The 23,393-nt window shown below is 37.5% G+C and overlaps 1 protein-coding gene across 5 annotated transcripts in view; it reads left to right on the top strand.

Moving 5' to 3' along the window:
* Positions 1-23,393, top strand: part of LOC110834432 (uncharacterized) — a 337,206-nt gene that overhangs the window by 1,945 nt on the left and 311,868 nt on the right. For 3 of the 5 annotated variants that reach the window (XM_087359491.1, XM_087359490.1, XM_087359485.1), the window contains exon 1: positions 10,126-10,695. The exons of 1 other annotated variant lie outside the window; for it this stretch is intronic. The gene's annotated coding sequence lies outside the window, so the exon portion shown is untranslated. Of the gene's footprint in view, positions 1-10,125; positions 10,696-23,393 lie in introns of those variants that run through there. One more of the 5 variants, XM_087359486.1, reaches the window with a different exon arrangement.

Genomic DNA, 23,393 nt, shown 5'->3' with positions numbered 1-23,393 from the left:
ACAAATCATAAAATTTTCAAACGTATTTCTTTCCACTTATTAGTGTAAATTATTCATACATTTAAAAAATACTAATAACATCCTAAATTCTGACTCGCTAGCTTTGAAATATGCTTTCAAGTGAAATATATAATTACCCTGACGTAAAACCAATTTGACTTAACTCTGGGCGTGTACTTAAATTTTCGTACATTTATCCTAGGGACAAAGCATATATACGTATTAACCTATTAATCCGGTTAGAACTTTAAAAAAAACGAAAGTTAAAAATATTCTGTCTTACTTTCGTGGCTTAGTGCTACGCTCTACACCGGAGGATCAATCAGATAAAATACTTGGTTAGATACCTCGCAGAGAAAGCCTGGATATCTTTAGCTGGCTAACAATTAACTTATCTGATCGATCCTACTGAATTCCACTGAACCACGAAAAAGACAGATAACCTTATTTTTTTTTCAAAGTGTACGTAGGTCTAATACGCTTAGCACAAACTTTGATTAGACAGTTGAAATGAAGTATGCTTGTAGTTATCGAAGCGTTTGTTAGCATAAGCTGCTCAAGGTATAATTATTAGTTAACCAAGACATTTCCCATTGCTATAGAAACACATCATCTCATCCCACCATTAAATAAACTCAACCCAGTACAGAAAAACACAGTATATTTATTTAAGATTCATATTCGTCAACATGTTATTGTTTATTGTAGTATTGTCGTGGTTTATTGTTCCGTGGAATATTTAAATCATGCCGGAAATTTCGTAAAGTTGTTAGGCGCGGGACCGACGTTTTCTACTCGAGTAGTATCAACTATTAACCCTCTCCTGTCCAAGGCCACTTGTATACATTTCTGTCAAGGACAGTAATATCATATGACCCGTTTGCAGGCCAGTGATTCAGTAAACATTAGTACGAACGTGCTTGCACTCACAGACAAATTCCGCAAGCTTTTACAGGCCCGTATCTGATTCATCGATGTTTTAGACGCAAGGAAAACAATGCAAAGATAGGACCGGTCTGTCAATGTAGTTGGAGAGGGCTGTTACTAGAACAGATCACATATACAAAGCTTTCAAAGAATACTCTGTCTTTGAATAGGTCCTTTTGGTGAAGTATGGAAGTAAATAAAAATATAAACTATTGTTGTTAGTACCAAACGTAATATTTTGTGGTTGAGGAGGTGGGGTAAGTGTTATTCTGTATTATAAAGTATAAGGGGGTACGACTGCTCCTTGGAATGGCGAGAACTTCAGCTGACGAAGGTGAGTCTACTGTACTATCCGTTACGCGTACATTTGTTTGAATTATTTCGATCAACACGTGTTGTGTGTTGTGGCGTTAATACTTTGTTTTAATGTTCAATTCACGTATAATGTAACGTGTTGACACAAAAGTTATAGATATATAAAGAAAATTTAACATAAAATATAAAGCTCATGGGTCCAATTATCTTACTGAGCACCTTTTTTTTCAAACACCTGTAATTTACGTTCTTACTTCAAGGTAAGAGACCATGTTTCACAACCATACAAGACAAGAGGAAAAATTATTGTTGTGTATTTCCTAATCTTTAGTGTTTTTGATAGCAAACGAGATAATTGTTTTCCCAAATATATTCTACTCTTAATTTTATCATGGACCTCATTTATAACTGTTATTGTTGTTCGCAGGTATTTAAATTTTGAAAAATTTTCAAGGATTTTAGACCACGTGGTACAGAGAGTAACCACACGTCGAAAACAGGAGGTTGGGTGGTGATATCGTGTACCTTGTGTCTGAGATATTGAGGAATCAAGTGTAAATTCAATTCAGCTGTCACATAAACATAAAATATTTGCTACTCAGAGTGATAACTTAGAACTCTAGTGTAGAAAGAAATAAAGAAATATAAAATACGTAATGAAACTGACGTCAAGGTACTTTAATTTTAATCACCTGGTTCAGGGTTCTGTTTGAGGTCCCCTGACTATATCAGCCAGTAGTTGTTTTCAGTTTAGTAATCAGCTTTCTAAGACGGGCTCTGGGATTTAAAAGATTGCCTGACCTTTACAGGTAAATTCTCTGTCCGACGAAAAGTTTATTTTAAACTCCGTCTCTGAGAATTGATCGTTCTACAGCATTCTATTTTAACCCTTCGTTAGCAAGTAAAATGAAACTTCGTGACCGTAATTCTGACTCGTGTTATCTGTTATTGCCTCTTAGTTTTTAAATTCGTGAGTTCCAACTTTTAAACATCTCTTAAAATTTAGAGTATGTAGACGGATCTGACAAGCTATAATAACCTCAAATACAAATTCGTCAATATCAGTTCACCGCTTCTCGAATTACGAGCTGACTCAACAACAAAAAAACTTATTTATTTTTATCCTGAAAATTATAAAATACGATTTTTTTTAAGTTCTGTTCGATGTATGTTCAAAACATTTTTGCTGTATTACTTATTTAACGAATTACTACAAATGACTACATTAAGACTTGTAAATCTTCGTGTAAATTAACCATATCGTCGTCCTATTTTAAACAAAATTAGTGTTTATCTAAAATTTTAGTAAAATGCTCCCACGTAAAATGTTTTTTGAATCTCTGTGGACACACTGACGAAATAATATAACATGGCGAAGCAAATAAAAGCTTTTTCTTTACAAATTTTCGTTGTGTATACCCAGATAGCAAATAGACTTATGAAATTTAATTTAGCAGACAGTGATTTCTTCGTTAAGTTACGTGAAAGTGTAACGTTTTTCCTAACATCTACTCCTGCACTAATTTAACTAATTTTCTACATGATATATTTATTATTACTTATAATACGATCTTAGCTGGCCATGTAGAACGCATGAAGGGAAAATGAGGAAAAGAGTTTAGTTTTAAACGTTGAAGAACAACCCGGAATATGTATATGTTGGTTGGGGGATAATATTAAAATGAATATTCAGGTAACAGTATAGAATAAGTATTGAATGGATTAATATGGTCAAATATTGGGACATCTGATAGTTTACTGTTAACATGGTAACGAACCTTAGATAAATAAGTGTACTGTTAGCTTCTCAGGAAGAATTCCAGAAAACCCGCGTAATCTGAAGCTTTCACGGCGACTGGGAATAATGAATTCCTCTCGGGCTACCAGCCGTGTAAGGTGACTTAATTAAGAAAACACCAACGTTTCGAGAACCATTTTCGTCATCGTCCTCAGGGTACTGAAGTTATGGTTCTCCAAACGTCGGTGTTTTCTATTTTAAACAAACTTTACTTAAAAGCCTAACAGACATTTTTGAGAATTTTTCTCAAAGTCATCCATAAAACGAGCATGTTACGTATTAAAGTAAAATTAAAAATTAAAGCTGTCTCATTGTACGCCATGTATGTCGCTTGGGGGGAGAGGCGGTGTAGCTCCTACTAATTCTTGACCTCGGCACTAGATGGGGTTGAATAGTTAGCGTCACGCCCCGGCCGTGTTTGACCCCCGGGAAAGGATCCCGGTACCCATTGGATAGGAGGCTGGGTGGGCCCCAGAAGCTAGAGGAAATATCCTCTGCCCCCGTCGGGGATCGAACCCCGGTCGTCTAGTCAATAACCAGTCACTATACTGACTTAATAAGTTAGTGTGAACATTTTTTTAAAAAAATGTAGTTCCTACATGATGAAACGCACATGGAGGGAGTTTCTATTACGAAGATAAATTATCTGATTAATACTGTTTAATAAAATAATAGCAGATTATGTTGAGAATCATACGAAATCCATAAATACAGACCGCGTTGGAAGAAAAGATTCTTCCCAAAGATGAAAATTCAGCTAAAGGGAAGGAGATTTGAGACGATAGAAGAGATTCAGGCAGAATCGCAGATGGTGCTTGACAGGCTGACAAAGAAAGATTTCCAGGGATGCTTCCAGGCTTGGCAGCGGCGCTGGGATCGTTGTTTTCACTGCCAGGGGAACTACTTCGAGGGTGATGGATGAATTTAATACCTGAGATAAGTGTACGGGTTTTTATACGCGCAGTCTTGAAACTTTCCGATCGCACCTCGTATATGAACAGGTCCCAGTCCGAGAAAAGGATGGAAGGATCCTGTTCATATGGACCTGTCGTCAGACAGAACACTAAATAAATAATATAGATATAAATATAAAATATTTTGTTACGTGGTCACAAAATATACACGCAGGCTGGTCTGTAATACGTTAACACGTTTGTTACATTGATTAAAACACAATTTAAGTTATAGTTTTAAACATTTTGCTATAGTTTGTAGTAATTCATGGAAATGTCTGTAGAGGGCAAACAAAACACTGCTAAAGTAGTTTTAGGTTTTCTACACACTGCTTCCGGTCATCTTAAAATCTCGACGTCAATATACTGAACTTCTTTGGCCATCCCTGAGTTCACGGATTAATCCATGTGACATTTTCTGGTGGGTTTTCATGAGGGAGAGGCTTCTCTCAAAGAAACGAGGTAATCTAATTGATGTAGGAACCATGATTGTCTAGTTTAGCAGAAAAAATTCCGAATACGTGTCTTCGTGTCTTAACGAGAGTTGATCTATGTCTAGAAGAAGTTTTTCGACAAAATCGTGATCAAACTAAACACAAGCTTAAATGAATACATTTATAAAAAAAAATATAACTGCTCTTTCGTAATAGTTTATACTTATGTTTGCTTTTGGAATATTTTAATGAGTTAATAAGATTTTAATCTGAATGTGTCGGTATCTTTCCTCAAACGTAACATAAGCTGACTCAACGGTAATTTTTTCAACGATAAGAAGAATGTATTTCTGTAGTCTAACATGTAAATTACATTCCCTTTTATCGTTACATTACGACTAGTATATGGGAGATAATGCTCTGGACAGGGTCCGGTGGAGGACTTTGGTTAATTCGGTGATGAACCTTTGGGTTCCGTAAGCCATCTAGTTGGTTGGGTCCACTATTTGGGAAGCCTGAGGGGAAGAGATCTCTGGGGAGATCTAGACGTAGATGGGAGGATAATCTCAGGCGGGATCTATGGGAGATAGGAGTTGAAGGAGACTGGAGTTTATTGGCCCAGGTCAGGGTCCGGTGGAGGGCTTTGGTTAATTCGGTGATGAACCTTTGTGTTCGCTAAGCCATTCTAATTAGTTATATGGAAGATAATATTAAAAAGGATGTCATAGGACAGGGTTAGTAGGTGTGGAATAGATCTATGTGGCTCAGAAAATGAATCGATGAGGCAGGCTGTTGTGAACATGGTAATGAACGTTCTGTTTCCATAAAATACGTACTGTTAATTTGACATAAAGGACACTTCTCCACGGAGTTCATTATTTAGGCTAGTAAGGGCCTTGAGATTGCAATTTTATTACGGAATTTAAAGTTGTGTGTTGGTGGTCTTACGTCTTCAGTTATAAAAGTATAAATTTGTCTGTTTGTCTTGCATGAGTGAAACTTTGCCTTTCACCCTGAAATAATAAAAAATCTAGGGTCAGGATAGAATTTGTACATAAAAGAAATGTTTTAACGAGGGTATGAACAATATTTCACAGAGTTACATGAAATTTTCATGCAACTTTTTTAGCGTTCTTAATGAACACGTATGAAGAGAGTGGGACAAATGAGTAATGCACGAGCATTTAAATTAGGAAGACTAAAAAATAAATACGTGTAGATTCAAATCAGCTGTTATGTTTAGAGATTATCTTCAGAATTTTAATTTCGCTAGGATTTTTAGGCGTGGCCTTCCTTCATTTGATTTTATTCGTTTATTTAACATTTACGTGAAGTTTATCAGCAATCAACGAACGCGAAAGGTCTTGTATGATCCCAGTAAATAATCTTACAGTTCCATAAAAGTGGAAAACTTATTAACTAACGCAGTGATTATTAACTTCTCAAGAAAGACTCTGTTACAAGGAAGTCGGTTATGTAGGCTTACACACACTCACAATCTCTCTCTCTTTCTCTCTGACTCTAGGACTGTACGTAATCAGAATAAAAATTAACGACAATAAATGTTTCGGATTGGATTTAAACCTCTAAGTTTTTGTACAGCGTACATCTCACTTTTCAGGCACTGTATGGCATTTTGGTTGAGTTTGGAATACCAAAGAAACTTTTTAGGTTAATTAAAATGTGTATGTACGGGGTATCTAATAGAATTCGTATACGCAAACTTCTGTCGAATCCGTACCCAGTGCGCCATGGCCTAAGACAAAGGGGTGATTTTTTTAATTCTGCTCTAGAACATGTCAAAAAGGGCTCGAATTGAATGGTCTGCACCAGGTATTTGAAGAAAGCAGAAACTCTCCTACAGACTAGCAAGGAAAGAGATCTAGAAGTAAATGTAGGCAAAACGAAATACATGAGCGTATTACGGGACGAACATCACCAACAACGGCGGAACATAATTATAAGTAACACATCATTTGAAAATGTTTCAAAATTTAAGTATCTGAGAACAAAAGTAACAAATAGAAATGAGGTCCATGATTAAATTAAGAGTCTCGGGTTCGATTCCCGGCGGTGCCCGAATTTATAACTTGTGTTGGGCAAGGCCGTGGTCTAGGCAACACGGAGTTTTCCTCCGTGGCATCCCAACAATTACTCCATTCACACACAGAAGAAGGCAATGGCAAACCACTTCTGGATCATCTGCCAAGAACGTATATAAACAGGTCCCAGTCCGAGAAAAGGATGGAAGGATCCTGTTCATATGGACCTGTCGTCAGACAGAACACTAAATAATAATAAGATGAGGTGGTCTAGCGGTTAGAACGCTGGCCTTGTAATCCTGGGGGGTCTCGGTTTCGAATTTATAACTTGTGTTGGGCAAGGCCGTGGTCTAGGTAACACGGAGTTTTCCTCCGTGGCATCCCAACAATTACTCCATTCACACACAGAAGAAGGCAATGGCAAACCGCTTCTGGATCATCTGCCAAGAACGTATATAAACAGGTCCCAGTCCGAGAAAAGGATGGAAGGATCCTGTTCATATGGACCTGTCGTCAGACAGAACACTAAATAATAATAAGATGAGGTGGTCTAGCGGTTAGAACGCTGGCCTTGTAATCCTGGGGTCTCGGGTTCGAATTTATAACTTGTGTTGGGCAAGGCCGTGGTCTAGGCAACACGGAGTTTTGCTCCGTGGCATCCCAACAATTACTCCATTCACACACAGAAGAAGGCAATGGCAAACCACTTCTGGATCATCTGCCAAGAACGTATATGAACAGGTCCCAGTCCGAGAAAAGGATGGAAGGATCCTGTTCATATGGACTTGTCGTCAGACAGAACACTCAATAATAATAAGATGAGGTGGTCTAGCGGTTAGAACGCTGGCCTTGTAATCCTGGGGTCTCGGGTTCGAATTTATAACTTGTGTTGGGCAAGGCCGTGGTCTAGGCAACACGGAGTTTTGCTCCGTGGCATCCCAACAATTACTCCATTCACACACAGAAGAAGGCAATGGCAAACCACTTCTGGATCATCTGCCAAGAACGTATATGAACAGGTCCCAGTCCGAGAAAAGGATGGAAGGATCCTGTTCATATGGACCTGTCGTCAGACAGAACACTAAATAATAATAGGATGAGGTGGTCTAGCGGTTAGAACGCTGGCCTTGTAATCCTGGGGTCTCGGGTTCGAATTTATAACTTGTGTTGGGCAAGGCCGTGGTCTAGGCAACACGGAGTTTTGCTCCGTGGCATCCCAACAATTACTCCATTCACACACAGAAGAAGGCAATGGCAAACCACTTCTGGATCATCTGCCAAGAACGTATATGAACAGGTCCCAGTCCGAGAAAAGGATGGAAGGATCCTGTTCATATGGACTTGTCGTCAGACAGAACACTCAATAATAATAAGATGAGGTGGTCTAGCGGTTAGAACGCTGGCCTTGTAATCCTGGGGTCTCGGGTTCGAATTTATAACTTGTGTTGGGCAAGGCCGTGGTCTAGGCAACACGGAGTTTTGCTCCGTGGCATCCCAACAATTACTCCATTCACACACAGAAGAAGGCAATGGCAAACCACTTCTGGATCATCTGCCAAGAACGTATATGAACAGGTCCCAGTCCGAGAAAAGGATGGAAGGATCCTGTTCATATGGACTTGTCGTCAGACAGAACACTCAATAATAATAAGATGAGGTGGTCTAGCGGTTAGAACGCTGGCCTTGTAATCCTGGGGTCTCGGGTTCGAATTTATAACTTGTGTTGGGCAAGGCCGTGGTCTAGGCAACACGGAGTTTTGCTCCGTGGCATCCCAACAATTACTCCATTCACACACAGAAGAAGGCAATGGCAAACCACTTCTGGATCATCTGCCAAGAACGTATATGAACAGGTCCCAGTCCGAGAAAAGGATGGAAGGATCCTGTTCATATGGACTTGTCGTCAGACAGAACACTCAATAATAATAAGATGAGGTGGTCTAGCGGTTAGAACGCTGGCCTTGTAATCCTGGGGTCTCGGGTTCGAATTTATAACTTGTGTTGGGCAAGGCCGTGGTCTAGGCAACACGGAGTTTTGCTCCGTGGCATCCCAACAATTACTCCATTCACACACAGAAGAAGGCAATGGCAAACCACTTCTGGATCATCTGCCAAGAACGTATATGAACAGGTCCCAGTCCGAGAAAAGGATCGAAGGATCCTGTTCATATGGACCTGTCGTCAGACAGAACACTAAATAAATAAATAAATAAATATAATACATTCAGGAAACTCTTGTTTTTATCGAATTCAAAACTTATCATCTCGTTTGCTATCCAATACATTAAAGATCGGGATATATAAAACAATAATTTTGCCTGTTGTCTTGTATGGTTGTGAAACATGGTCTCTTACCTAGAATGAAAAACGTAAATTACAATTGTTTGCTCAGGAAGATATTTAAACCTAGGAGGGAAGAAATAAGTGAGGAATTTAGAATATTTCATAACGAGGAGATGCGTGAATTGTACGAGTCACCTGGAATAGTGGAGATAATGAAATCTAGGCGGCTCTGATGGACTGAGCACACAGCACGCAGGGGGGAGGCAAGGGGTTTATGCAGAATTTTTGTAAGGAACCTACTGGAAACGACCACTGGGCAGACCAAGAAGGAAATGGGAGAATAATATCAAGATGGATCTTAGGGAGGTGGGCTATGAGGATGGTAAATGGATGGAGTTGGTTCAGGATCGTGGCCGGTGGCGGATTTGGTGTTGTCGGTGTTGGACGTGGTGAGTTAGTTAGTCCAGCTGACTTTGCAATGCGTCACGTGAATACAGAAACACTGTGATATGGTAGTCAACTGCAACAGTTTATTTTGGTTAAAGATTTTATTTTCTAATTCTTAGAATATTTAACAACGCTGTTTCAGATACAGACGTCATACAGGAAAAGATTGTGGTTAGGCGGTCATGAATAGTGAGTACTAATGCTGTGTCAAAACAGTATCCCCGGAATGTTATTTGGGAGACCGGAAAAATATCTACGATGAAATCAGGATATTCGATAACCTGTCCGAGATTAGAATTTGATATATACATAAAATTAGCGTAAAGAGTTATTGTTACAAGGTTAAAATTATACGTCTGTATGAATAAAGCTATTATTCTGCTTAAATAACCACCATATTGGCTTACTATTTCGAAATATTATTTTATGTTTTTGGAAAACATAATGACGTTTCTAATTTTACAATTAGATCCATGGATCTATATTATTTTTATATAAACACATTTTAATTAAAATTTGATTATACCAAGAAAGAATAATAACATAGATACATTTAGTTTTACAAATTAATTAAATTGGTGTTAAGTTTAATTTTAAGCTGTGTTAGTACTAGCTGGTTGAACTTAAATAAAATATATTGATACGCACATGTACCAGCGCGCAATACATCACGTGGAATTGTCTGTCTTTATAGCTGAATATTTTAGTTTAGTATTAATAAATATTCATTATATTATCTTTCGAAACATTTATCATTATAAGATGCACTTCTTAAGCACTGCTTTTGCAATTTAAAATGCACGATACTCATAGATTGGTTAGTCTTGGTAGTGCAACGTCTTTGATACTGGGGCTCTGAAGTTCGGAATCGATTCTGACTCTACTGCGCAAGTCCACTCACTGCAGCCAATCCTCTTCCAGGCTTCGTTCATTCCCCATCTGGACTGCGAAGCTTGAACGTTTGGACGGTCGGTAAATATTTTGTCCCTCGTAACTTGAGTTCATCGTAAAGAAACTTCTTGTTTTCAGTTTTATTATTTACGTGCGCGTAAGATGGGGACTTTTAAGTGTGATATTTCTCAAACGTTTGAGAAGTGGGCATCAAAACGCTTAGTCCATTTCCTGTTGTTTTAAACTAGCGATTCCTGGCGGTATTTTTATAGACTAACCTAAACTTTTTCTTTCGTGTGTTATCTTTGTCCGTCGTCATTTCTGTTGTGCGCAACCGTGAGAAAGTACTGGTTATATCATTTTAATTGATCATAAGTTTTAAAATATTTTTCCTCTTTAGTTCTGAAAGACGTTGTGGTTGATTGAAGTGAACATCATACATGCAGTGCTGAAATGTAAGTCTGAACATTAGATATCATAAAGACGATGCATTGTAGAAACTACTGGAACACGTCTTTCTTCTAACGGAATGAATAGCAGTGTGTATAGTTTGAAGAAACTCCTGGCCGGCGCTGTGGAGCCCAGAACATTCGTCCAGCTTTAAAGTAAGTTGAACTTATTTTAAGTGTAAAAATAAATTATGAACTAGGTCTATGAGTTTGTCTGTGATGGTTCATGTACCTTGTAGGGTCTTCTGAGTGTAATATGCTACCGTGTCGAAGTAAATAGGTTATTAATGAATTTCTGACGTGTGTTAGGCAGTTGATCCTTGCTTCAAGGACACTACAAGAATTTTCTGTTCGTGTTTAAAAAGCAAACTTTACCCAGTTATATCATTAACACTTAATTCATTTTATTAAACAAAATTTGCTATAACATGCGAGACGTAAGTTCGTTAGTTTGTTTTCCATTATCTTCGAATATTTTAGACGAGACCAAGTATATCACAGACAGCTTCGTGTTAAATATATACTGAATTACTTTTATAAATTTGATGTAGGTGCGAATAATGCATTTCTGAAATGTTTAAGGTACTTTAAAACCTAGTATTTATTTTAACCACAAATTTTGCGTAGTGTGTAGAAGTTGAATGGAGCATTATATCTTGTTTAACAAACCAAAGAAGAGTGGTTGCTATGTGTATCATATGCTTTAACATTTAATTACTCTGTACTTTACGGGAACAGTGTTATTTATTATTGGCATTATTATTTGTACGAATTTCAGACGAAGCAATTATTGCATCCGCGTTAAACATTTAATTCTTGTAATGGAGACTAGTGTTTTCTTTATACAAACTAAGTCTGTAAATACTATTTGTCGAATTTTGTTCGTCTGCTCTTGTATTGCTTTCCCTCTCTGTTCCTATGATTCGTGCTTGCAAGGTTTAATAACAGAACACTTCTAAATTTTGATGACAGAAGTCTAGTGTCGGGATAAAAGAACACACCCTTCAATCTTTGTAAATTAATGACTTTATTTTAATTATTTCTCGGAATATTTTAACGTCATTTAGGTGTAACATTTGCAATTAAATATATTTGGCTTGTATTGATTCACATACAAACAATTCTTCCCTAAATGTAATCATTTCTGAACATTGCACACACATGTGTTTTGACTTGAGATTTAAATATTGACTTTTGTAAGCTAAAAGTCTTCGTAGAGAAGAATTTGAAGGCCTGTACTTTAGTTATTACACATTTTTCTTATATTAAAACATTTTAGATTTAACATAGTCCCTTTTCACCGCACGCACTCTACTTTGGGTTCAAGAATCTGAATATTATATTATTATGTACTTTATTATATATATTATAAATAAATTAATTGAATTATATTATATTAAAATTGTATTTCATATAAATCGATGAAATACTTCCATATCAATACAATATTTAAATGTAACATTGATTTTAAACACAAATTATTTTAAAATATAATTATGTATTATGAATACAGACAAAAGAAGATACTTAATCTAAATTGGCTACTTCGTTATAATTTGTGTCATTTGGTATAATCCTGATTTTTAATGTCAATATATGAAAATGAATATTATTTTTAATGACTTAAAATGCTCTAAATATTATATAAATTACGTAATGAATTTTTATATATTAACATTAATAATTACTTGTTATTTAGACAGTGTAAAGTAGTTCAGAAAAACCGTGTTTATGATAAAAATGTTATGCTGGAAACATTTCATATCGTAGTTTAGTGTTTACAGAAAATGACTGATATTATTGAACATATAACCATTTTTGATAAATTAATTTCCTAAAATTTCTGCCAGCAGACGAAAACCTAGCGTCTTATGGTCTACTTTTTCCTAGTGGATGATTTTATGGATTGTTTCATTGCGTACGACTATATCGTGGTTTAAACATTAAGTTTCTGTTCAAAACATATTGGTAGCTAATAAGCCTATTTATTTTAGTATTGTTTTAAATTTGAGTTTAAAATTATTGGAAGGGAATACGAAAAAAGGAGAAAAATGATACATATAAGAAAAGAATAAATTATTCCGCGTTGAATTTTAACGGTAATTTTAATACGTATAGTTGATAACCAGTTAATAGATCATTCAAAATGTGGCAGAATTTAAATATTTCGGAAATACAATAAGAGATCAAAATTGCTTTTACGAAGAAACGAATAATTTAAATTATGTAATTGTCGGTATCATTTGGTTCAAAATATTTTGCCTTTTAGTCTATTTAAAACTAAATGATGACTTTACCGACATTTTTGTAAGTTATGTACCCCTTTCATCCTGAATGACGAAAAGAGATTGAGGGTATATGGATCAAGGTTCTGAGAAAAATATTCTAACGAGAAAGATACGAATTGATATGAGATTATAATAAATTCTTCATTAAGCCACCTTACACGGCTTAGCCCGAGAAGAATTTATTACACTTAGTCGCCGTGAAAGCTTTAGATCATATATGATATGAGATAGTCCAAAATTATAAGATGAGGTTTTCGTTATCAAATGTTTTTAAAATGATCAAATCAAGTTGGACTGGGAATGTAGTACGTATGAGGAGATGAGAAAGAATATTACATTTTTATCGGAAATTCTGAACAGAGGTATAGGCATTGGAGGATAATATTAAAACGGACCTTAAAGAAACTGTTTTGTAGATTGGATTTATTTGCCTCGTAATAGGATTTGCTGTTTGTGTTTTGTGAAGAAAGATGATCTTGTGTGTCTATGAGCGGTACAGAATTCATGTCTAGCCGACTCACTCTTGAAGTTTCTTAAGAATGGCTGTCTTCCAGGGAGTCAGAGAAGGAAGTTAATCTTTCTCAATCCTATAGAAGTATTTGGGAGGTCCATTTTCTTAACATCGGTATTGAATTTATTTACAGAACTTTTAATATGCAGATCATTGTAAAAATAAAATAAATTTAAGATCACCGTAATAATCAAGTGGTAACCATATGTACCACCAACAAAAAGGAATTATGTCTTTTGTCACAGAGTATTTATATGGTTTTATACTGGTTTTATAATAAACGATGATTATTTTGTTAAACAGCGTTAACCAACTGATGGTTATAATGGTGGCTTGTGGTGTTTTCTTTGCGGTACGGACTGAATTCTTAAAATATTATGTAAACGAGCGTCATTGCACTGTATGCCTGTTTTACAGTCTTCCCACTGCTGATATCGAAGTTCAACCCTAAAGTAGTCCCCATGTCAACATAAAAACTTTTACTAAACGCCTACCTTCCAAGGCTAATATCAAAATTTAAAATTGGGTTTTGAACATCAGTAAGACCCTAACCAACTTCTCCCGTAATCCATTTCGTATCCCACCTTTTCCAATTCCAAATGTCTTACCTTTAAGAATCTATCTGTATTAGGAGGACGAACGGGCACTGCCTGGGGATCTTAGTCGCTGCAAATCAAAATTTATGTCCCTCCCTGACTTAAAAACAGTTGTGCCTACGCCACACCCCACTTTCTATTCTCTCTACTGTTCTTCTGATTCAAAAGTCAATAGAGTTAAAATTAAATTAATATAAACTTCAGAAAATAAGAAACAATTATAAACGTCTTCATGATATAATTATGTGTAATTTTATAGTATTGAGGCCTGAGATTGATCTTTAGTCACTATTATTATCTTTAGTCGGTTCTTCGTCTCACGTTCTGATACATTTTTTGGAAGGCGTGAGACGTATGAAGGAGATAATTTCACTTGGTCTTCCAATTATATAATCCAAGCTACACTATTATAATGAATTATATAAATTTTATTCTAGGATTTTGTAGGGGGCAGTGATAATGTAATCGAATTTTTGCTCGAGGACACCCTTGCCTCATCGGAACCCCGGAGTTCTCCAGGAAACACTTTGAGAATTAATGTCCTATACGAATCGAGATAAATATTCGATTATCCGTGAGATAGGCAGTCTCCGATAACTAGCAACCAGGGATCTAAAATATTCTTATTGAATTTGGTATACCAAAGAAGCTAGTGAGTCTAATAAAAATGTGCTTAAATGAAACCTGTAGCAAAATTCGAGTAGGTAAATATGTATCTGAGACATTCCTCATCAAGAACGGTCTAAAACAAGGAGATGCTTTGTCTCCCTTGCTCTTTAACTTTGCGCTAGAATACGCCATCAGGAAGGTCCAAGGAAGGCAGGAGGGTTTGCAATTGAATGGGACACATCAGCTATTGGCATATGCTGATGATGTTAATTTATTGGGGGACGATATAAATATAATAAAGAGGAACGCAGACGTTTTACTAGAGGCTAGTAGACAAGTGGGGCTGGAAGTAAATTCAGAAAAAAACTAAGTACATGTTAGTATCTCGTCATCAGCAGACAGGGGGACAAAATTATCTTAGGGTGGCTAACAAATCCTTTGAAAGGGTTACAAAGTTCAAATATTTGGGAACAACAATAACAAATCAAAATGACACTCATGAGGAAGTTAGGAGGAGACTAAATTCCGGAAATGCTTGCTACTTCTCACTTCAAAATATTTTGTCTTCCCGTCTGATTTCTAAGAACATGAAAATTAAAGTATGCAAAACAATAATTTTGCCTGTTGTTTTGTATGGGTGCGAAACATGGTCTCCCACTCAGAGGGAGGAACACAGATTGCAGGTGTTTGAGAATCGGGTGTTGAGGAGGATATTTGGGCCTAAGAGGGAAGACAATGGGGCGTGGAGAAAACTGCACAATGACGAGCTTAAAAATCTGTACTCCTCCCCTAATATTGTCAGGGTGATTAAGTCGAGAAGAATGAGATGAGCGGGGCATGTAGCGCGCATGGATGGGACAAGAGGTGTGCACCGGGTATTGATTGGGAAGCCTGAGGGGAAGAGACCGCTGGGGAGACCTAGACGTAGATGGGAGGATAATGTCAGGCGGGATCTATGGGAGATAGGATTTGAAGGAGACTGGATTTTGTTGGCCCAGGACAGCTGACGGTGGAGGGATTTGGTTAATTCGGTGATGAACCTTCGGGTTCCCTAAGTCATCTAGTTGGTTGGGTCCACTATTTGGGAAGCCTGAGGGGAAGAGACCGCTGGGGAGACCTAGACATAGATGGGAGGATCATCTCAGGCGGGATCTATGGGAGATAGGATTTGAAGGAGACTGGATTTTGTTGGCCCAGGACAGCTGACGGTGGAGGGATTTGGTTAATTCGGTGATGAACCTTCGGGTTCCCTAAGTCATCTAGTTGGTTGGGTCCACTATTTGGGAAGCCTGAGGGGAAGAGACCGCTGGGGAGACCTAGACGTAGATGGGAGGATAATCTCAGGCGGGATCTATCGGAGATAGGAGTTGAAGGGGACTGGATTTTGTTGGCCCAGGACAGCTGACGGTGGAGGGATTTGGTTAATTCGGTGATGAACCTTCGGGTTCCCTAAGTCATCTAGTTGGTTGGGTCCACTATTTGGGAAGCCTGAGGGGAAGAGACCGCTGGGGAGACCTAGACGTAGATGGGAGGATAATCTCAGGCGGGATCTATCGGAGATAGGAGTTGAAGGGGACTGGATTTTGTTGGCCCAGGACAGCTGACGGTGGAGGGATTTGGTTAATTCGGTGATGAACCTTCGGGTTCCCTAAGTCATCTAGTTGGTTGGGTCCACTATTTGGGAAGCCTGAGGGGAAGAGACCGCTGGGGAGACCTAGACGTAGATGGGAGGATAATCTCAGGCGGGATCTATCGGAGATAGGAGTTGAAGGGGACTGGATTTTGTTGGCCCAGGACAGCTGACGGTGGAGGGATTTGGTTAATTCGGTGATGAACCTTCGGGTTCCCTAAGTCATCTAGTTGGTTGGGTCCACTATTTGGGAAGCCTGAGGGGAAGAGACCGCTGGGGAGACCTAGACGTAGATGGGAGGATAATCTCAGGCGGGATCTATCGGAGATAGGAGTTGAAGGGGACTGGATTTTGTTGGCCCAGGTCAGGGTCCGGTGGAGGGCTTTGGTTAATTCGGTGATGAAACTTCGGGTTCCCTAAGCCATCTAGTTAGTTAGTTAGTATGTAAAAGATAAAAATTTCGATAATGTTGGTTCTTAATTCTTGACTCCAATTCTTATCTAAGCCTTTGGGATCGTGTAAGTGGGCAAAATCAACAAGGTGTATATGACCTGGTGCTTATTTATAATTTTCACATTTTTCTGCAACGCTATTTTGGGGGTAAGTGCCAATTTTGAATATTGATTGTAACAAAGCAATAACGTGATAATTTATGACTAAAAATGGTCCGGAGTAAACAGTGCGTTTTGCGTACGTCACTAGCTTGTGGACAGAGGTTAAAGATTCCCTCAGACAGTTTGCTACAGAGTTTTGCAGTTGAAAAATAATATAGTTTAGATAGTTTATTCTTCCTTATTCGCTTACTTTCCTACCCCTCATATACAAGTCAACCTTTATTAAACGTACCTGGTACTTACGGTTTTATCCCAAACACTGTACTTAAACAAACGTAATGGCTGATAACTTAAAATTCTTGATTCATATTCGAAAGGTCTGAACTTAAAATATCTGCTCTGTGATATGTGCTATCCTGACTAGGTTTCACAGATATAAAGGTAAACCAGGTAAAATTAGAGTTTTATTTATTTTAATCTTTACATTTCTTCATTAGCAAACAGGAAGACGAAAGATATTAAACTGGATGACCGAAAGTATTCCTCGATTTCATTCTATTTTGAATTTCTTCGTCAATGCAATAATGATTTGTTACCGTCGTTCTAAACAAGTAGAATATCTGTGAATATACATATATAAATACAAATTTAATAAATAAATAAATATTAAATAAATATACAAATTTTTAAGTGAATGAATAGAAAAATAACATTGTTTTTATGGGATGTATTGAGAAAAACCCTTACATAAGGGAGCAGACTTCTGTTAAATGCAAAAACAGTTTATAAAGACTCTAGCTGTTTTGTGATATATGTTACATATTCAGAATTTCTTTTGATATGACTAAAGTTTTATTATTTGACCAAAAAGCCTCCAAGTAAATAAATTATAATTCATTTAATCCTAAGAAATATGTTTTTCACAATAGGAAATTCTGTGCCCGATATCTCGGTAAAATGGAAGAAAATAAAACAATATTAGGGCAGATGTAAGGTCTTTAACTAATAAGACGCTTCTGGTTGTAAAATCGGATAAGAAATTGAGTAAAAAGTTATATATATAGAGAAGTTTGTAAGTGAAGTTTAGTGAAACGTATATATATTGTGTTTTAACTGATATACAAGTCTGTATTCAAAGTTTTTAGAGTAAATTATTTATTCTCCTAAGCAGGGTCGTTTTACGTGGGGTTATATAGCCTAGTGCATTATCTCTATACTGCCAGCAAGCACACTATAAATAGCGAGCTGTGACGCACGTGACCTTGGCTGCGCAGTAGTTTAAAATCCGTTGTGCCGCGTCGCACGTTGCAGCTGTTTGCGTGGAGGTGAAGGTCATGTTTAGACTTGTCGCTTCATAAAAGCACAGGGCTTATACAAAACTGAAGAATGAATATTTAGTTTTATTATGTATTATCATTACCGCAGTTAGTCGGAGATTAGTTCTGTTTAGACGAAATTAAGTATATAATCCTTATAATTCAATTAAAAACTTTGTCATTAGTGTGCTGTAAGGGTAATTACCGATACAGCATAAAAGAGGAACACAAGAACCTAATTATAAATACAGGATGGAAACAAAAAAGAGATTATCTAAATTTACATGATTGTAGAGCGTATTTATACATAAAGGTATCTTAGAACTGAATACATGTTCTTGAAAAAAAATTTTAAATAAATTTAGTAATTTAAATCATTTAGACCAAAATGAGAAGAAAATATTCAAAACATACGAACTACTAGATCAGATAATTTTGCATAATTAGAATGATAACACACTGCTGGTAAAAGGTGAGTAGTGGAGACGAAAGAGAAGGAAAAATGTATATAAATTTATTGAGTTATTTGGGAACAACAATAACAAATCGAAATGATATTCAAGAGGAAGTTAGGAGGAGACTAAATTCCGGAAATGCTTGCTACTTCTCAGTTCAAAATATTTTGTCTTAACGTCTGATTTCTAAGAACCTGATAATTAAGGTATACAAAACAATAATTTTGCCTGTTGTTTTGTATGGGTGCGAAAATGGTCTCCCACTCAGAGGGAGGAACACAGATTGCAGGTGTTTGAGAATAGGGTGTTGAGGAGGATATTTGGGCCTAAGAGGGAAGACGATGGGGCGTGGAGAAAACTGCATAATGACGAACTTAAAAATCTGTACTCCTCCCCCAATATTGTCAGGGTGATTAAGTCGAGAAGAATTGAATGGGCTGGGCATGTAGCACACATGAATGGGACAAGAAGTGTGCACCGGGTGTTGGTTGGGATGCCTGAAGGGAAGAGACCGCTGGGGAGACCTAGACGTAGATGGGAGGATAATCTCAGGCGGGATCTATCGGAGATAGGAGTTGAAGGAGACTGGATTTTGTTGGCCCAGGACAGGGTCCGGTGGAGGGCTTTGGTTAATTCGGTGATGAACCTTCAGGTTCCCTAAGCCATCTAGTTGGTTGGGTCCACTATTTGGGAAGCCTGAGGGGAAGAGATCTCTGAGGAGACCTAGACTTAGATGGGAGGATAATCTCAGGCGGGATCTATGGGAGATAGGAGTTGAAGGAAACTGGATTTTGTTGGCCCAGGACAGGGTCCGGTGGAGGGCTTTGGTTAATTCGGTGATGAACCTTCGGGTTCCCTAAGCCATCTAGTTGGTTGGGTCCACTATTTGGGAAGCCTGAGGGGAAGAGACCGCTGGGGAGACCTAGACATAGATGGGAGGATAATCTCAGGCGGGATCTACGGGAGATAGGAGTTGAAGGAGACTGGATTTTGTTGGCCCAGGACAGGGTCCGGTGGAGGGCTTTGGTTAATTCGGTGATGAACCTTCAGGTTCCCTAAGCCATCTAGTTGGTTGGGTCCACTATTTGGGAAGCCTGAGGGGAAGAGACCGCTGGGGAGACCTAGACATAGATGGGAGGATAATCTCAGGCGGGATCTACGGGAGATAGGAGTTGAAGGAGACTGGATTTTGTTGGCCCAGGACAGGGTCCGGTGGAGGACTTTGGTTAATTCGGTGATGAACCTTCCGGTTCCCTAAGCCATCTAGTTGGTTATGTGGGAGTATTGCCTGTAAGAAGGAATAAAATTTAAATTCACTGTTGAGGTGTAAATATACGGAATTGTCCGTTCATGATATTTATCAAGCTGTCTGTTAAATTTCGTATATTACGAACACATTTCTACAAATATTTACGCCTACTTTGCTTTCTAGATGCCCAGCCAATTTTCCCCTCCATAACCCTTGATGATTCTAATAATATTACTCGAGCATTCCAAATTATGTGGCTCTTCGTTATGCGATTTTCTATAGCCACCTTTTTTCAAATCGCAATTCACACGTGACTGACATAACGTAATTTCTAGCAAATAAATTATGAATATTTAGTCATGTCATAAGTCTCCTTAGGCAATCAACCGTGTGTGAATGGAGTCTAATATAAAATTTCGGACACTTTACGACTGTCTCATTAAGATTGATAGTTATTAGTGACATGACTGTGATGATGGATACACAAACTGTCTCCGAAATGTTGATAAATTCATTCTCAAATCCCTGATCGCCTAAGAAGACATAATTGTATTCAGTTGCCATGAAAGCTTAAAGTCTTGCGTAACGCATCTTAAACTAAGACTGAAGATGGTTCATTGAAAACCGAAACATGTCGTGGAAAAGATGATGCTCTAATTGAAAATCGAACATTTCGATAGAAAGAACATCATTTTAATATATTTTAAATATTAATGTTAATTGTAATAATAATATTTTAAATATTAAATGTTAATTGTAATAATAATATTTTAATATTTAATAAAATATTTTATTGTGATTAGACGGTTAAAATTAAACAATTATAATCATCACAATATGACGCAACATTATCATCTAAGACTTCCAACTCTTTTGATCTGAAGTCTTATATTCGTTATGTTAAGGCGTTTTGTGGGGAAAACTTAGCTTCTCACCCCATAGATCTTACAGATCCGTTCAAATGATTCTTTTGCTTACAATTTTTGCAACAAAATTGATCAACTTGCTTCGACACTCAATGAAGCTACATGTTTGATTTTATACGTCTCGTAAGATTCTCATTATGAACAGCAATTTTCTTCGATACAATTGATCAAACGATCATTCTAATGGTGAAGCATCGTGTTATTATTGTTGTACTAAATGAATTCTTAAATAAGATTTAGTTGAACAACGAAATTTCACCAAATGTCACCCCTGAATGGTTAATATCAAAATTTAAAATTTCGTACAAATGATTAAGACTGCTAAACTTTTAAACTTTCTCTGCATTAAACTCAACCCTCCGCTAACACACGCCTTATCTACACTACAACCTGCCTTACTAGAAGGACGAATGGGCATTGCTGGGAACCTTCACAGCCGTAGAAATGTCCCCTCTACGTTAAATTAAACTCCAATCGCTACCAGCCACTTTATGTTCTTTCTCAATAAATTAATTTATTTTGCTTTAATAGGTTAATTAGTAATTATCTCAAACAATGTGGTTGCAATTGTGCATTGTATTCGGGATGTCCCGGTCTTAAACCTCGGGTGAGACAGCTATTGTGTCTTTGCAATATTACAGTCTCTCCAGGCAATCTATAGGTTAGAAGATGTGATTTAAATTAGGTCATTACCACTTCCTTCCTTATCCTTTGAAGTTCATTAATCATCTATCATTCGACGCTGTGTGATGATACTACTGTCATTGTCGTTAAATAAACCGTACGTAAACTGTAAAATTAATAAGCGACGCTACGTCGTTAAAGATAATGCGAGAAATCGTTATAATCCATTTTAATTAGCAACAAATGACCATCTCTCTCCAGCGGTACTTTTTTTCAAGTTTGTTTAGTGCGTGTAAGAGTAGTATTAATAGCTGTGTAAGAGAGGAATACTGTGTTTAAACCTCGTGTGTCCATGTTGAACATATGATTGCCACTACAAAGCGGATTTGAAGGTGCGAAATTTCATTTGTCAGTAATGAAATTAATTGACGGATCTATAGATACGGAAATTAGACTGAAAATTTGTCATCACCTCGGGCAAATTCATAAATTTCTTGTTCATGTTGTTTTCGCGGCTGAATTTTAGTTTAAAACGCCGGATTTGGTGAATAAGCCGTGTCGAATGTTGGACACATCCAACTAGCCACCTACTGGATTTCGTAAACCACAAATATACATTCATCCTGATGATGTCAACTGCAATGTCTTCCGAAACGTTGGAAAACCTCGACGCGGCTTACTTTCAAAATACGAATTTATTCATGTCAGGAGATTCATAGATGGTATAGTTTTATTCTCACTGGGATAAGTGTAGTTATTTTATGGCTTTTTGATCTTAGTATGTTTCTACCAACATTGTTTACTTAATTCTTGCTAAGATATGGTGTTGTTAAATTTCAGAAATACGATTATTAACTGGTCTATGCACTCTTTTGAATTATCTAATGTTTTAAATTTCGAATCGGTAGTATCTGAATAAGATTATCTTCTTGATATGACGTCATGTAATATGGTAGAATTTACCGGAGTTTCAGAGGCACTTCTTGCATTAAACAGAGCGATGATTTGGTAAGAATCTTCCATAATACACTTCGCAACATTCCATAATAATCTTTTTTATACTCTCCTAGATCCTCAAATCTCACCTGCAAATCTTTTAATTACTTATTTGTCCATAAATAATTCTCTTTCTTATCGGGGTACTTATTATTTTATATGAATATGCCTGTATATTGAAAGTTTCTGTTAATTCCCGGCTTCAGGGCTTTATGTGCTGCATGTGGGGCAAATCCTTACGGGATGCTGCGGTCTCCAAGCTGAGTTAGAGGGTGGGGAACATCGTATTAGGCTCACAAGACGGTGTGTTGTAAACGGTAACCGTGATGCGGAGGGACTTGTACCATGCCAACAACTGCACTATTTACAACTTCAACTTCATTGCAGACTATTAAATGATTTAGACTACTAAATAGTGCATCATCTGTCTGTCTTCCTATCTCTTTATCCGTACATCCATCCAACATACCCACTCATTCATGGGTAGTATCTTACAATGCCCAAAATCCTCTTCCAAAATCACCTAAAGGCCTTACTAAGGCAATGGTTAAAACATACACATTCATAAATATCCCACAAGCCCCAAAATCCTTTAACAGCAAAGTGTTACTCACCAATCAACCAAATAACCAACTAAGCAACTAAGCAACCAAGCAACCAAGCTCACAGTACTTGCTTATTGTGTAGAGAATAGACAGAGTGGCAGAATATGGAAGTACATCCAACTTACGAATGAAAAGTGTCTAAAGGAAGAAAGGAGAAAGGAAGAAGGAAGAAAGAAAGAAAGAAGGAAGGAGGGAAGGAAGAAAGAAAGAAGGAAGGAGGGAAGGAAGAGGGAGGGAAGAAGGAATGAGGAAGGAGGAAGGAAGGAGGAAGGAAGGAATAAGGGAGAAAGAAGGAGGGAAGAGAGAGGGAAGGAGGAAGGAGGGAAGAGAGAGGGAAGGAGGAAGGAGGAAGGAAGGAGGGAAGAAAGAAGGAAGAAAGAAAGAAAGAAGGAGGGAGGAAGAAGGAAGGAAAAAGAAGGAAGAGGGTGGGAAGAAGGAAGGAAGAAAGAGGGAAGAAGGAAGGAGGAAGGAAGGAGGGAAGGAAGAAGGAAGGAG

The sequence above is a fragment of the Zootermopsis nevadensis genome, unplaced genomic scaffold (assembly GCF_977971745.1).
Source record: "Zootermopsis nevadensis isolate Lab colony 2312 unplaced genomic scaffold, Znev_1.0 Znev_ptg000031l, whole genome shotgun sequence".
Taxonomy (NCBI): Eukaryota; Metazoa; Arthropoda; class Insecta; order Blattodea; family Termopsidae; genus Zootermopsis; species Zootermopsis nevadensis.
The sequence above is the reverse complement of the archived record's forward strand: the minus strand, read 5'-3'. Positions and strand labels throughout refer to the sequence as shown.